Source organism: Panthera onca, chromosome A1 (assembly GCF_046562875.1).
Source record: "Panthera onca isolate mPanOnc1 chromosome A1, mPanOnc1 haplotype 2, whole genome shotgun sequence".
Lineage (NCBI taxonomy): Eukaryota > Metazoa > Chordata > Mammalia > Carnivora > Felidae > Panthera > Panthera onca.
The window spans coordinates 201,568,172-201,582,566 of record NC_138339.1 but is presented as its reverse complement, the minus strand read 5'-3'; the positions used below and the strand labels follow the sequence as shown (position 1 = coordinate 201,582,566).

Sequence of the window (14,395 nt, the reverse complement as noted above, 5' to 3'; positions counted from 1 at the left end):
CCAAATTTTAATAAGCTTAGTGGTACACAGGCTTAAAGATTTATAAGTGCTTTCAAATCAACCTTGTAGAAAATACAATATAACCTTCAAATAACCCTGGCTTGATGTGATAGTGGAGTGGAATAAAATTTCTTCAGTTGTTTGTTGGAAGGAAACCATAATGAGAACATTTCATAAGTGGATTAGAAAAATTTCCTATTGAATATATTACTAGTGTATCATGAGCAATCTTCACATGCATCTATCAGTCAAAAACTGCCATTAATCAAGAATCAATAAATGTTTCCTTCTTCGGGCATAACTTAGTTTACTTAGGCACTTGGAATTATTGAAAACAAACCAAATTATAATTGCTCAATTATAAAATTTGTTAATGTTTTAAAAATTACAAAAATATTTTCCTAAGATGATTTAAGAAAAATAGCTACAACTTAGTGCAAATTCCCCCCTTAAAATCAAAGCCTTCACTCAACAATAAAATGTCAAATACCCGCTTCCCATTCAGCATTCTCTATCTCCTTCCCCACTGAATTTTTTTTTCACAGTACTTGTTATATCTGATATACTATATATTTTGTTTATATGCATATTGTCTTTTTACTCTCACAAAATATGAAATTCTTGAGGGAAGGGATTTCATTCACTGCTAAATCCTTTGCACTTGTAATATGCATACACTTAGTAAAACTTTTTGGAAAGAAGAAAAGAAAGAAGGAAAAAAGAAGGGAAAAAATATATATAAACATATTTAGGGTGTAACTTTCATGTTGATGTACTTATATGTATTTAATTCAGGCATAATGTACTGTTGTATCTTTACTAATTCCCATTCCTCTTCTTTTCTACAATTAGCAATGAGAATTTTAAAAACATCTTCAATCTACACATGTAAGTACATTTTAAGATATGTATGCAATCATGTATACATTTAAAAATTACACATCTGATATATCCTCATAAGACTTACATTTTTTACTCCACTTTTTGTTTCATACAAAACTGCCTTTGTTTTTGTGTTCTTTGTTTTTGACACACATAAAACTACTTCATTTTTTTTATTCCTAAATTTGAGTAAAATTACATGAATATATCATACTGATTTATTCATTTCCCTACTGATGACTATTTAGGTTAGTTCCAAGTTTGCTGTGAGAAAAAAATAATTAATGCTGAAGTGTACTTCTTTGAACACTCCCTAGTGTAAATAAACAAGAATTTCTCATATATGCATAAATATTCACTGATTCAAGAGTGTGTATCTTTTACTTTACAAGTTTACAAGACAGTACCAATTAATCTCCCAAATGGTTATACAAAATAACATTTCCAAAAATAGATTATCATAGTTCCCATTTTACAACACCACCACCAACATTGAGCATTAGAATGCTTTAATATTTTTTCTTCCAATCTGATAATTGTGACATGTTTTAATTTTAGTTTCCTGATGACCAGTGCATCTGAGCACTGTTTTCACGTGCTTTACCCATTTTTATCTATTTCTGGGTGAATTCCCATTTATCAGCTTTGTCCAATTTTATTGGAACATTTTTATTCTTATCACTTCAAAAGGACTGTCTTATACATTGTGGACACATATTTCTTTTCTGCTTATGGTAATATATTATGCCTATTAAATGGGATTTATTTGTTAAATGTAGTAAAATTCACCTATTTTATGCTTTGTGCTACTTATGCTTTCTAAAGACCTTTTCTATACCAATTCTTAAAGATATGTCTTAATTTTCTCAATATTTGACTATTAAATTCCTCCATACTCTGAGGAATTTAATAGTTCTATTAAATATGTTAAAACTTTTAACATATTTAATATGTCGGTACAGACAATCCCGGACTTAACAATGGTCTGACTTAGGTTTCTGACTTTATGATGGTTCAGAAGCGATGCACATTCAGTAGAAACCATACTTCAAATTTTGAATTGTGATGTTCTCCTGAGCTAGTGATATCTTGTGTGATAATGTCTCATGATGCTGGGTAGCCAGTCACAACTCCCAGTCAGCCACAGGATCACCTGCGTCAACAACCAACACATTTACAGCCAACCTTTACCTATATAGCCATTCTCATTTTTACTTTCAGTATAGTATTCCAGAAATTACATGAAATATTCAACACTTTATATTTTTTAATATGAAATTTATTGTCAAATTGGTTTCCATACAACACCCAGTGCTCATTCCAACAGGTGCCCTCCTCAATACCCATCACCCACCCTCCCCTTCCTCTCACCCCCCATCAACCCTCAGTTTGTTCTCAGTTTTTACAAGTCTCTTATATTTTGGCTCCCTCCCTCTCTAACTTATTTTTTCCTTCCCCTCCCCCATGGTCTTCCGTTAAGTTTCTCAGGATCCACATAAGAGTGAACACATATGGTATCTGTCTTTCTCTGTATGGCTTATTTCACTTAGCATCACACTCTCCAGTTCCATCCATGTTGCTACAAAGGGCCATATTTCATTCTTTCTCATTGCCATGTAGTACTCTATTGTGTATATAAACCACAATTTCTTTATCCATTCATCAGTTGATGGACATTTAGACTCTCCATAATTTGGCTATTTATAGCAGCACTGTCAACAACACTTTATTTTAAAATACGCTTTGTGGGGGTGCCTGGATGGCTCAGTCAGTTAAGCGTCCAACATATGGTTTTGGGTCAGGTCATGATCTCATGGTTTGTGAGTTCAAGCCCCATATTGGGCTCCATACTGACAGTACAGAGCCTACTTGACATTCTCTCTCTCTCTCTCTCTCTCTCTCTGCCCCTCCCCTGTTCACTCTCTCTGTCTCCCTCTCAAAAATAAATAAACTTTTAAAAATAAATAAAATAGCCTTTGTGTTAAATGATTTGGCCCACTGTAGGCTAGCGTAAGTGTTCTGAGAACATCATGATATTTGATAGGTTATGTGTATTACATACATTTCGAATTAAAACATTTTCAACTATGATGGGTTATCAGGATGTAATCCTATTGTAAGTCAAGGAAGACCTATATTTGCTTTGAGATATGCTCTAAGTAGTGTTGTAGTTTCGTTTTTCTCCTTATGGATAGGGTATTATCTGAAGTCACATACTGAATTGTTATTATTAAAAAATTTTTTTAATGTTTATTCATTTTTTGAGAGACAGAGACAGAGCATGAGCAGGGGAGAGGGAGGGAAAAGTAGACACAGAATCCAGAGCGGGCTCCAGGCTCTGAGCTGTCAGTCCAGAGCCTGATGTGGGGCTCAAACTCACAAACCATGAGATCATGACCTGAGCTGAAGCCACCTAGGTGCCCCCTGAATTATTATTTTTATATAGATTGTGTAATGCTAACTCTAGCAAATATCAGTATATTTGTGGAGCTAATTCTATGCTTTCTGTTTTGTTCTACTGATAACATCGTAAATCACGTGACCATAGCAATATTATTTATTCATTTTCAGCTTAAGCAATATAGTTTTAATTTTTTCCAGCTTTATTGAGATATAATTGACATATAATATTGTGTTATTTTAATGTGTAAAATGTGATGTTATGATACACATATATATGGCAAAATGATGAATGACCACAAGAAGGTTAGTAAACACCTCCATCACCTCACATAATTATCATGTTTTCCTGTGGTGATCTGCTCTCTCAGCATCTTTCAAGTACATAATAGAGATTTGTTAACTGTAGTTACTATGATATACAGATCCAGAATTTATTCATTGAATAGCTGAAAGTTTATACTGTTAAACCAGTATTTTCCCATTTCCTCCATCTCCTCAGCCCCTGACAGCCACCATTCTACTCTATTTCTATGAGTTTGGCTTTTTCAGATTGCACATACGAGTGAGATCATTCATCTTTTAATGGATCAGGCTCCATACAGATGTCTTCTTTGGAAAAAAGTATATTCAGTTCTTCTGCCCATTTTTTAATCAGATTTTTTGTTTGTTTGCTTTTGTAATTACATTCTATGTTCCTTTTATATTCTGGATGGTAACTCTTTATAGACACATGGTTTGCAAATATTTTCTCCTGTTCTGTAGGTTATCTTTTCATTTTATTTTTTTATTTCTTTTGCTGAGCAGAAGTTTCAGTCTGGTAGTCCCACTTATTTATTTTTGCTTTTGTTGTTTGTGCTTTTGCTGTCCTATCCAAAATAGTCATTGCCATAACTAAAGTCAAAGGGCTTTTTTCCTGTGTTTTCCTCTATGAGATTTATGGTTTCAGGTATTTTATTTAAGTATTTAATCCATTTTGAGTTGTTTTTTTTTTTTGAATGCTGTTAAGACAGTAGGTCTAATTTAAAATTTTTGCACATAATTATACATATTTAACAATAACATTTATTGAAGAGACTTATCTTTTTCCCATTGAATTGACTCCCTTGTAAAATATTAGTTGTCTATATATGTGTAAGTTTGGAAGTTTAGTAGCTAAGGCAGATAAAAGCAAATCATATTACAATAGTCTAAGGAATTATTGAGAATTTATATAATATTATAGGCATGGCACTTGATTCACTTTATTTACTTCATGTTTGATTGTTTTATAAAATACTGTTCTTACTATTTCCTAACTCTATTTATTAAAAAAATATCAGAGACAATATAAATCTTTGTTATGAATTACAATTATTTTCTCATTTGAAAGATCCTTGCATGCCTCTTTCAGAAAGAATAAAGGCTATTTTAAGTCCCATATGTAAGCAATGGGCCCAATTTGTGAACAAACATAAAGATTGTATTTTTTAATGTAAACTATAATTTAACTGTGTATTCAGTAATCAAAGAATATAGCAATAAGATATTAATATATCCACGAAGTTTTTGTGAAAGATTTCTAACCACTTTATTCTTTATTTGTCTTAGCAACACAAGACCCTTCCTTTTACTCTAATATATGTAATTGTACCCTTCCTTGCCATATTTCCTCTTGGAATAGAAACAGATATTTCTCTGTGATCAGTTTTGCCCAGAACCTCTAAATAGTTCTCTGATATAAATAGATACAATTAAGTCTTAATTTTGCATTTATATTGGCCAAGAAAAGATTGATATTGACTAAGAATGAAGTCTATGTTTAGACTATGAGAAGTGCATTTGCAATTTGTGTTGGTAATTTCAGAAAGAAAAAAAATAATAAACTTTCTTTTTCTTTTTTTATTTTATCTTTTCTTTCTCTCATTTACCCATAGGTTGAATGAGTAAGATATCCTTTAAAATAATTTATAAATTAATTACATTATAAGTTTTTTCTCTCCTTATAACATGCAAAACTAGGTATAATAAGTAAATCAAGACTTGTTTATTTTTAAACCAGGAATGACATTTTGCTGTTAATATTATACTAACTCTTAATAATGAATTTGATTTTCCCAAATTGATGAGGAAATTGCTGATTATGTGAAGTTTCCATATTTAGTAAAAATGAATATTAATATTGTAAAATGATGAATTGCTAATATGGGACATTGAGCTTGCAATCAACTATAAAATATCCCTCCTATAAAAGACAAGAATTTATAGCGATAATTTTAGTACTTAATTCCATTTCTAATGCCATGTATAACAAAGGAATAGGTAATTCTGTAGCCCTTCATAGGGGGAAATAATTATTTTTCTTTAAAAATTCTTACCATTTCAGCTATTTTTGAGGCATAACTTTGTGATCATTATCAGCACTTTATTTTAAAATGTGTTCCAGAAAGAAAGGAAAGTAAAAAAAATATATGCCTGCTTGACAGTATAAGAAAAATAACTACAAAAAATATTTGTTAATTAACTAAACTTATAAAGTCATTCTTAATTCATAACTACAGGTAGTTAGGAAGTGTTCAGTTTAGCTCCATTTCAAGAGGAACATACCAAGAGGTATTGTTGTATTGTATTGATCCAAACAATACTGCTTGGATCTAAGTCTGTTTAAATATATTAGAAATATAATCTTAACAGACAGAGGAGTAATCTCTTTTAATTGACATTAAGGAAGAGTTATAGGATTATTCAGATTAATCAAATATAGTATATACAACTAGGTATGATATAAATTCAACCCAATAAAGTATCTTTAAAACAGAGATATCAGGCTATATACATTTAAATATCTCTATACCCTAAACTATTAAAAAAAGAAAAAAGAAAAAGTTACATCTACAACAAAGGATTAACATCTGGATATCTGTATGAAGCATCTCATAAGTACCACCTCAGATCCTGCCCTGTCTCCCCGGTTTTGGCCAGGTGTTCCAGCCCAGAGATCGTGTATAGCAGCTGACCCTTTACTGCTTGCAACTGATTTCATATGGGTGGACTCTGACCACCCCCACTCCATATACTTTTTCCTCTAAATCTGGGACTTCTCTGTTGACCTTGAGGCCTGAAATGTTTCAGCTCATTTGCATGAGCAACTTAAATTGAGGTTCTGTTAAACTCTAGGACTGCAAATCTTTGACTAATGAGATTTAGGAGCCAGTCACATAAGTTCATAACCTTTCCTCTCTCATACAGTCCTTGTTGAGATGCACTCATTTTATTGCTACTTAGAGTACTGTCATGAGATCAAGTAGTCGGTACATTTTAGTACCAAATGATAAGCATCCTTGCACTGTCTCTTCTTCTTGCCCTTCCTATTCCTTTGTCCTTCACTTCCACTTCTCCTATTTACACTTTCTCAACACAGTGTCGTCATATAAATCTTTGTCTCAGGCTCTGCTTTCTGAGAATTCACAAGAAAACAACATGTGAAAAAATTGTTATAAATAAAAAAGACCAGAGGTCAGTTTTATAATATAATAATAAGGAAATAACATGAAACATAATTCACAAACCAATAAATGGTTTCATTACTTCTGAAATTCAGATTAAAATGTGATCTCAAATTTAACTTTTTTACTTTCATAAAAACATCAAATATTGCTAATTTTGAAGAAGGAATCATGATTGTTAATAAAATGGAAATTGTACAGGGACACCTGGGGGACTCAGTTGGTTAAGTGTCTGACTTCAGCTCAGGTCATGATTTCGCGGTTCATGGGTTTGAGCCCAGTGTCAGGCTCTGTGATGACAGCTGGGAGCCTGGAGCCTGCTTCAGATTCTATGTCACCCTCTCTCTCTGCCCCTCCCCCGCTCACACCTCTGTCTCTCTGTCTTTCTCAAAAGTAAATAAACATTCTAAAAAAAATTTTTTAATGGAAATTGTGTAAAAATTCTGCCTTCAAAAATTAATAATGGTAAGTGTTTAGTGAATGATTACCATAGGACAGATATGTATTCAGTGTCTTGCACATAGTGAATAATGTAATCTTTAAACCAACTCTGCTATGGGTATTTTTGTTACCATTTTTCAGATAAAGAGTAGAGAATGAGGGTTAAAGTTAAGATTCAAACTCAGCACTCTGACTCCAGAAGACATGTTCTTTACTGTTCACTCTGCTGCCTCTTATGGATTGTAGATGCTCTGGGAGCTTGTAAGGATCTGTACTTCCTGCTTCAGGGTATCCTCCTGGTTCTGACCCCAGTGCCTAGGCTTCAGGTAACCAAGGCAACCACCCTAAACTCAAAGTTCCAAAACACGTAGCGTATAATAAACTGGGTGATTAATCTTTTAATGATGTGGACCCCTTTGGTAGTCTGATTAAATCAAAGGATCTCTTCTGAGAATAATTCTTTTAAATTAAATAATTTATAGAATTATTAAGGAAATAATTGTATTTAAATATAGCTTATAAAATATTGAAAAAGTAAATTTGTGATGTGGAAATATATATGCTTCTTTTTTAACAAGATTTTGTGGTGGTTCCATAACTACATTAATTTCAAAATAACACTGTCTCCCATTGACTCCAAATGATATTTCAAGATATCACTACAAGAATTCATGAGACGTGAATAGAACCTCTGCCAGAGATTTCATAAACCTCTGTTTTGGGGATGGTGTTTGACTAGAGTGGATTGGAGTTGGGCATTCCCTTTCCCCAGGTCAATTAGGCTCAGATAACACCCCAGCAGGTTAGTCTCAGAATAACTAGTTCCCTCTAAGCGCAGGCCTTGTGGAGAAGAGCGGTGTTCTGGTGTATTTTAAGATGGCTCCTTTTTCCCTCTCCCTACTGCAAGGAAGCATGAGGGGATTTTTCTCCAGTATTTACTGGGAAAGCCTAGACAAGCTCCTGGAGACAAAACTCACCCAAATGTGGAGGCCTCCGTATAACCAGCTCCCCCTGGAAATTTTCACTCAGAATTGTCCACACAGAGCCTCCGGCAATTTGTCATTCGCAGTCCAGGGTCTTCAACCCCAGCACCTGTTCTCATGGCAGTTCTTGCTCCTGAGTTTCTTCTCTGGTAAGCCAGAACTCCTGGATTCACCTCTGTCTCCACTCTGAGAGGCAACAGTTTCCCCTCTGTCCTCCCTTACAGATTCAAGAACAGTTGAACTTTGAGTCTGTTCAATTTTTTAGTGTTGACAGGATAGGGTGGGAACATCGAAGTTCCTTACGTGTGAAACTGGAAACTGGAAGTCCTATTTTTTGTGTTTGTTTGTTTGTTTTGGGAAAGAAGAAAGAAAGAAGGAATAAAGGAGGGAGGGAGGGAACAGGCAGGATCCAAGGATTTAGAAATTGTGTCCCAGAAGTTAGGCAAAGGCCTTAACTTTCTTTGGAGAAGTACAGTATTGGGCAGCCCAGAACAGCTGAGTTAATCCTTTACTGCACAGTCACCAACTGTTTGTACCTTTGTGTCAGTGCTTTTCTGCTTGTCCCATCCTCCAAAAAGAGATAAAGATCCCACTCAATGTAAATTTCTTTTAAAAATTTTTTTTTTAACGTTTATTTATTTTTGAGACAGAGAGAGACAGAGCATGAACGGGGGAGGGTCAGAGAGAGGGAGACACAGAATCTGAAACAGGCTCCAGGCTCCGAGCTGTCAGCACAGAGCCCGACGCGGGGCTCGAACTCAAGGACCGCGAGATCATGACCTGAGCCGAAGTCGGCCGCTCAACCAACTGAGCCACCCAGGCGCCCCTGTAAATTTCTTTTAGCATGTGAATTCTCTTAATCACCTTTTATCCCTAGTGCACATGTAGTGCCCAAAAATAGTAGTGGCTCAATAAGTGTTAAAAAATATCTGAACAGAAATAAATCAAAGTCTGTTCTTGTTTTTGTTTTTGTTTTTAATTAATGCTATTGAGGAAGTGTATAGTGGAATGCATTATTAAATAATGTAGAGATAGACTCTCATTATTGTCAACAATTGTGCATCTTACTAAATTAGTATATCTACATATTTCACATATTAGAAACAGATGAAACATAGGAAAGAGCAATCTAATAAGGATGAAAAGCAAAGTAGGTACTATGAAATATGATTAAGAAGAAATGTTATTAAATTTTATTTTAGATAATGTTCAACTGTTGCTCCTATAAGTTCCATAATAGTTCTAATAGGTCAGAGGGCTGCAAACTGTTACTCACCATCTAAATCTGGTCTGGCACCTCTCATTTATAAATAAAGATTATGGGAGCACAGCCAAGCCCATTCATTTATGTATTGCCCTATGGAGGCTTGTGCATTAAAATGGCAAACTTGAGTAGTTGCAAGAAAACTGGAGAGTCATATGGCCCACAAAGCCTGGGATATTATCTTCTTAATTACAGACAAAATTCGGTGACACCTGCCATGATGAATAAAAAAAGTTATAATCATAAATTCAAAATATAGTTTGAATTATTTGATTGGTTGTACCCTGAAGCAAGTATGTTTACTATTATCGAATGTCAAAATTGGAATCTTTAATTTATCTACTAAAAATTCCAGGGGCACCTGGGTGGCTTAGTTAGTTAGGCATCTTACTGTTGGTTTCCACTCAGTTCATGATCTCATGGGTCAGGGAATCAAGCCCGGAGTCGAGCTCTGTGCCCACAGCACAGAACTTGCTTAGGAAGCTCTCTCTCCCTCTCTCTCCATCCTTCCCTCACTTGCTCCCTCTCTTTCTCTCTCTCTCTTTCAAAATAAATAAGTAAACACAATAAATATACATTAAAAAATTCCAAATATATAATTGCTAATATTAATAGGCTTCCATATATATTTATGTTAGGATTTTATCTATTATATTCCCTCTCTTTTCTTTGAAAGGGTTTAATTTCTAAATATATTGTTTTGTCCATTGGTCTTCATTTGATACAAACTTTTATCTATAAGATCTAAAGTTAGGATATTTTAATACTATTATTTACATTTAAATATTAATATTAACATTATTTTCCTTTCATTACGGACTGAGTGATGAAACAATGGTTCCTTTCCCTCCCACCCCGTAAATATGACTTTTTGTATCTATAGCCATTTCTACTGGCTCACAAAAATGTGGGAGCCTCCCTATAACTGGCTACCCCTGGAAATTTTCAATGAGTGAATTGAAATTGTTTCAGATCTGGCAGTGAAGAGGTTATTCTCTGTGACAGTTTTTCCTTGAATGGAGTTTGGTTGGTTGGATCAAGGGAATAATACTGAGCTTTCTTTGATCCATACCAATGGACTTTTTAGCAGCAGGTAGCAGGATAGAGTTCTGGTTGCTCAGCTGTTACTTCCAAAGAGATATAGCAAGAGGATTGGGAAAAGATCCCACTAGACACTCACACCACACCTTCAGCAATAGTCTGGCTATAAGTGTGAGGGATGGACACAGTGATATTTGACTTTGATAAATAAAAAAAGATATTTTAATTAAGTCACAATCTAATAAGAATTAAATGACAATTTTGAGATATTGGACTAGTGGGTTTTGAACTGGGTAGATACTTGCAAACATGGATTAAGTTGGAAACTCGGATGTGAGAAATGAGAAAGAGGCAAGGACTTTACCACAAGTGATTTAAAACCAGTTCCTGGTACTATGGTATGGGGTCAGAGTGGGAACAACCAAAGCAAACGTAATGAATAACTAATAATCTAATTCTTTGTTATAACTGTTTTCTTTAGCAGAAATATAAATCTAGAGAAAGGTGAAAGCATAAAGTGGCATTAAATGCTCTAAAATTCAAGATTAAAATGACACAGGGTCATGGATTGAAGAAAACCGTTACAAATTACGACTTATCCTCATTTTTAAAATGTTAATTAAATTCTCTCTCATTAGGAGTCACGAAACACTCAGAAAATGCTCTTTATTTTTGTGCAACATATGTAATGTTGACCAGTTTCTCTCTTGATTACATTCTAATTACTGTTTTCCTTTTTCTCTCGAGAACGTAGAAGGAATCTTGTTTCCTTTCTAGTTTTGATTTCTCTTTCTACCCAATATTTACATTTACAGAATAAAAGAAATATAATGCCATAAATTTGCCAGAAAATGAAATTAGAACTATGTCAGCCAAAATTAATGAAGTGAAAAGCACTGTGACAACAAATAGATATTAGAAGAGGAAGACCGTGAGAGTAAGCATAGTGTTTCTCCATTTCTTTCATCACTTTTTATCTGTTGTTATTCAGTAAAACAAATGCAGAAATAAGCTCCAATCGGGATTATTAGAAACATATAGTCTGTACCAAGATGGAATAATATCCATCATAATATTAATTTTTCATGGAAGTTATTGGATAACTTTTATGGAGTATTTTTGTTTTAGTAGACATATAAGGAATGGATTCTGAACTTAAACAGTCTGGGTTCAATCCTGGAGCTGCTGCTTAATAAACTCACTCAATCACTCTGTTGTTTGGGGTGATCTCCTCTGAAAAGTGGTGTGAGAATAAAAACACCTCTTTATTGTGAAAATTAAATAGGTTAGTTCAATTAGTATTCATGCTTGTGCTGACATGAAACAGTTATTCAAATCAACATCAACCATTACCTTATACCACAAAAACTAGCAAAAATATACATAAAATCCAAAATGTATTTTGATAAGAAAGTTATACTGAATCCTTTTCTTTTTTTTAAATTTTTTTTTTAACGTTTATTTATTTTTGAGACACAGAGAGACAGCGCATGAACGGGGGAGGGGCAGAGAGAGAGGGAGACACAGAATCTGAAGCAGGCTCCAGGCTCTGAGCCATCAGCCCAGAGCCTGACGCGGGGCTCAAACTCACGGACCGTGAGATCGTGACCTGAGCTGAAGTCGGACACTTAACCGACTGAGCCACCCAGGTGCCCCTATACTGAATCCTTTGGAACTAAGTTGCTAACTTAAAAGGGGGATGTTAAAGGTTTGCATTTCAGGGGCCATCATGGCTCTTGCTATTTGCTGCAGGTAACGGAAACTCTAAATCAAACTTTAAAAATGTAAACAATAAGTAAAATAGTGTATTATTTGACATAGCGGTAGATAGGAAGACCATCCAGGTTTTTTGTTTGTTTTTTTCTTTCTCTCTGGATATTTAATCAATGCATGTCTTTCCCTCATTGCCATAAGATGTCAGACAGAGACACTGAAACATTTTGGGTCCTGGTTCACACCCAGAGAAAGTGAAAACCTTTTTTTTTTCTCAAGCATGGAATAAGAGTCTTTGCCTTCAAACTAGTCATTTCTCGTTCACCTGCTCTGTGCACCAAATGGCTAAATTAACTGCACTTACCCCTATTGGAGTCAGGAGCAGGGGACTGAGGGAAGTTCCCCAGATCTATTTAGTTCTATGGAATTCAGAAGAGACAGACGTAAAATGAGTATTTGGTAGAAACGAAGCAGGGGGAGCAATTGCTAGAGAGGCAAAAGCACTGTCTACTACAATAGTGGACACTTTGATTATAGAACCTCATTTTAGCAGGGAAGTTGTGCACTGATAGAGTAAGTTGGTGCTAATAAAAAACTTCCACACGACAGTGTATCTCCCACCTGGGTACTACTGAATGGATTTTTATCTTTTTAAGCAGACTGACAGGCTATTACATGTAACCTCGACACACTGTACATTTATGCATAAAAGACTGATAAAAATATAATTTCCTCTAAATATATTTTGATTAGGAAAAGAGGCAAAGATGGAAAAAAAGATGAGTCTTGAAACATTTCCTAGGGTGGTGTGTTACAGAGAGAGAAGTATGAATGTGTGGAATAGGAATCCCCCCCCATTGCTAATTCTTTCCAGGACTGACATTCAGATGAAATATATTTATTTGTAGAACTAAATATTCTTTGGTCATCAATCATTTCTGATTCTTTTTTTGAAGGAGTAAATCTGTAGAAAGAGTAAGAAAGAGACAGTTAAGTGGGCAAAGATACAGAAATGTCTGTAATAATAGAGCCATGTGATTTAGACATAATTAGATTTTATGACTTTACTGTTATTATTTTCTGTTTTGCATATAAATTTGCATATATATGTGATCTCAACTCAAATGTATTTTAGTGGGCAAAATAATGTTTAATTATATGATGCTGGTCATCTTAAGAATAGATTTTATAGGGGCGCCTGGGTGGCGCAGTCGGTTAAGCGTCCGACTTCAGCCAGGTCACGATCTCGCGTCGCGGTCCGTGAGTTCGAGCCCCGCGTCAGGCTCTGGGCTGATGGCTCGGAGCCTGGAGCCTGTTTCCGATTCTGTGTCTCCCTCTCTCTCTGCCCCTCCCCCGTTCATGCTCTGTCTCTCTCTGTCCCAAAAATAAATAAAAAACGTTGAAAAAAAAAATTAAAAAAAAAAAAAAAAAAAAAAAAAGAATAGATTTTATATATATATATATATATATATATATATATATATATATATATATAGTGTTTAATCAAAATATATTAAACTCGTTAGAAATGGTCTCCCACATTTTTTGGCTTTATGTTTGACTCCTTTTTGTTCTTTGTTAAATTCAAAAATCTATAACTGTAAAGTTATGAGAGGGAAAATCACAGTGGTGCCATATAGAAAGAATATTTAACAGTTTTTATTTTAAAGCTTAATTGAGCACGAGGAGTAGAGATTTTCAAAGTGCTAAATTATTTGAAGTATTTATAAAATAGCATATATTTTTTAAAGAATAAAGATAATAATTATGAATTCAAGTAACATCCTGCACCTGGACACAATTTTTAAATATGATTACGTATTTAATTCCATTTTCTCAATAATGTACCTTTTAGATTGAGAGCCTGAATTTATGTTCAGTTTCCAGATTAATTCCTTCACCAAATATTAGAGAAATAGATTGTATTTTGTGGGGGGATGCTGCTATGAATTCTTGTCTGCTTACTAATCATGGGACTTGTGTATCCTCTATTTCATCCTTCTTTGAGTTTATTGATTACCTCATCGACTTTTCTATTTCCAGCCTGTCTGTTCATTCAGACCAGTTTGCACCATTAGCAAAATACACAGTTTATGTTTGATTCCTCCTCTCAATACCCACTTTTGAAATTAGGCTTTGAAATACAGCAACTGGTTGGCATTAAATCAAATATTTTAAACTTTGCA

General features: G+C 34.3%; 1 long non-coding RNA gene across 2 annotated transcripts in view; it reads left to right on the top strand.

The window, feature by feature from the left end:
* LOC132682002 (uncharacterized) overlaps window positions 1-14,395 on the top strand; it is a 309,176-nt gene that overhangs the window by 271,025 nt on the left and 23,756 nt on the right. Inside the window, exons 4-5 of one of the 2 annotated variants that reach the window (XR_009611384.3) lie at window positions 853-888; window positions 7,350-7,509. This is a non-coding gene — a long non-coding RNA (uncharacterized LOC132682002). Of the gene's footprint in view, window positions 1-852; window positions 889-7,349; window positions 7,510-14,395 lie in introns of those variants that run through there. The other variant, XR_009611385.3, reaches the window with a different exon arrangement.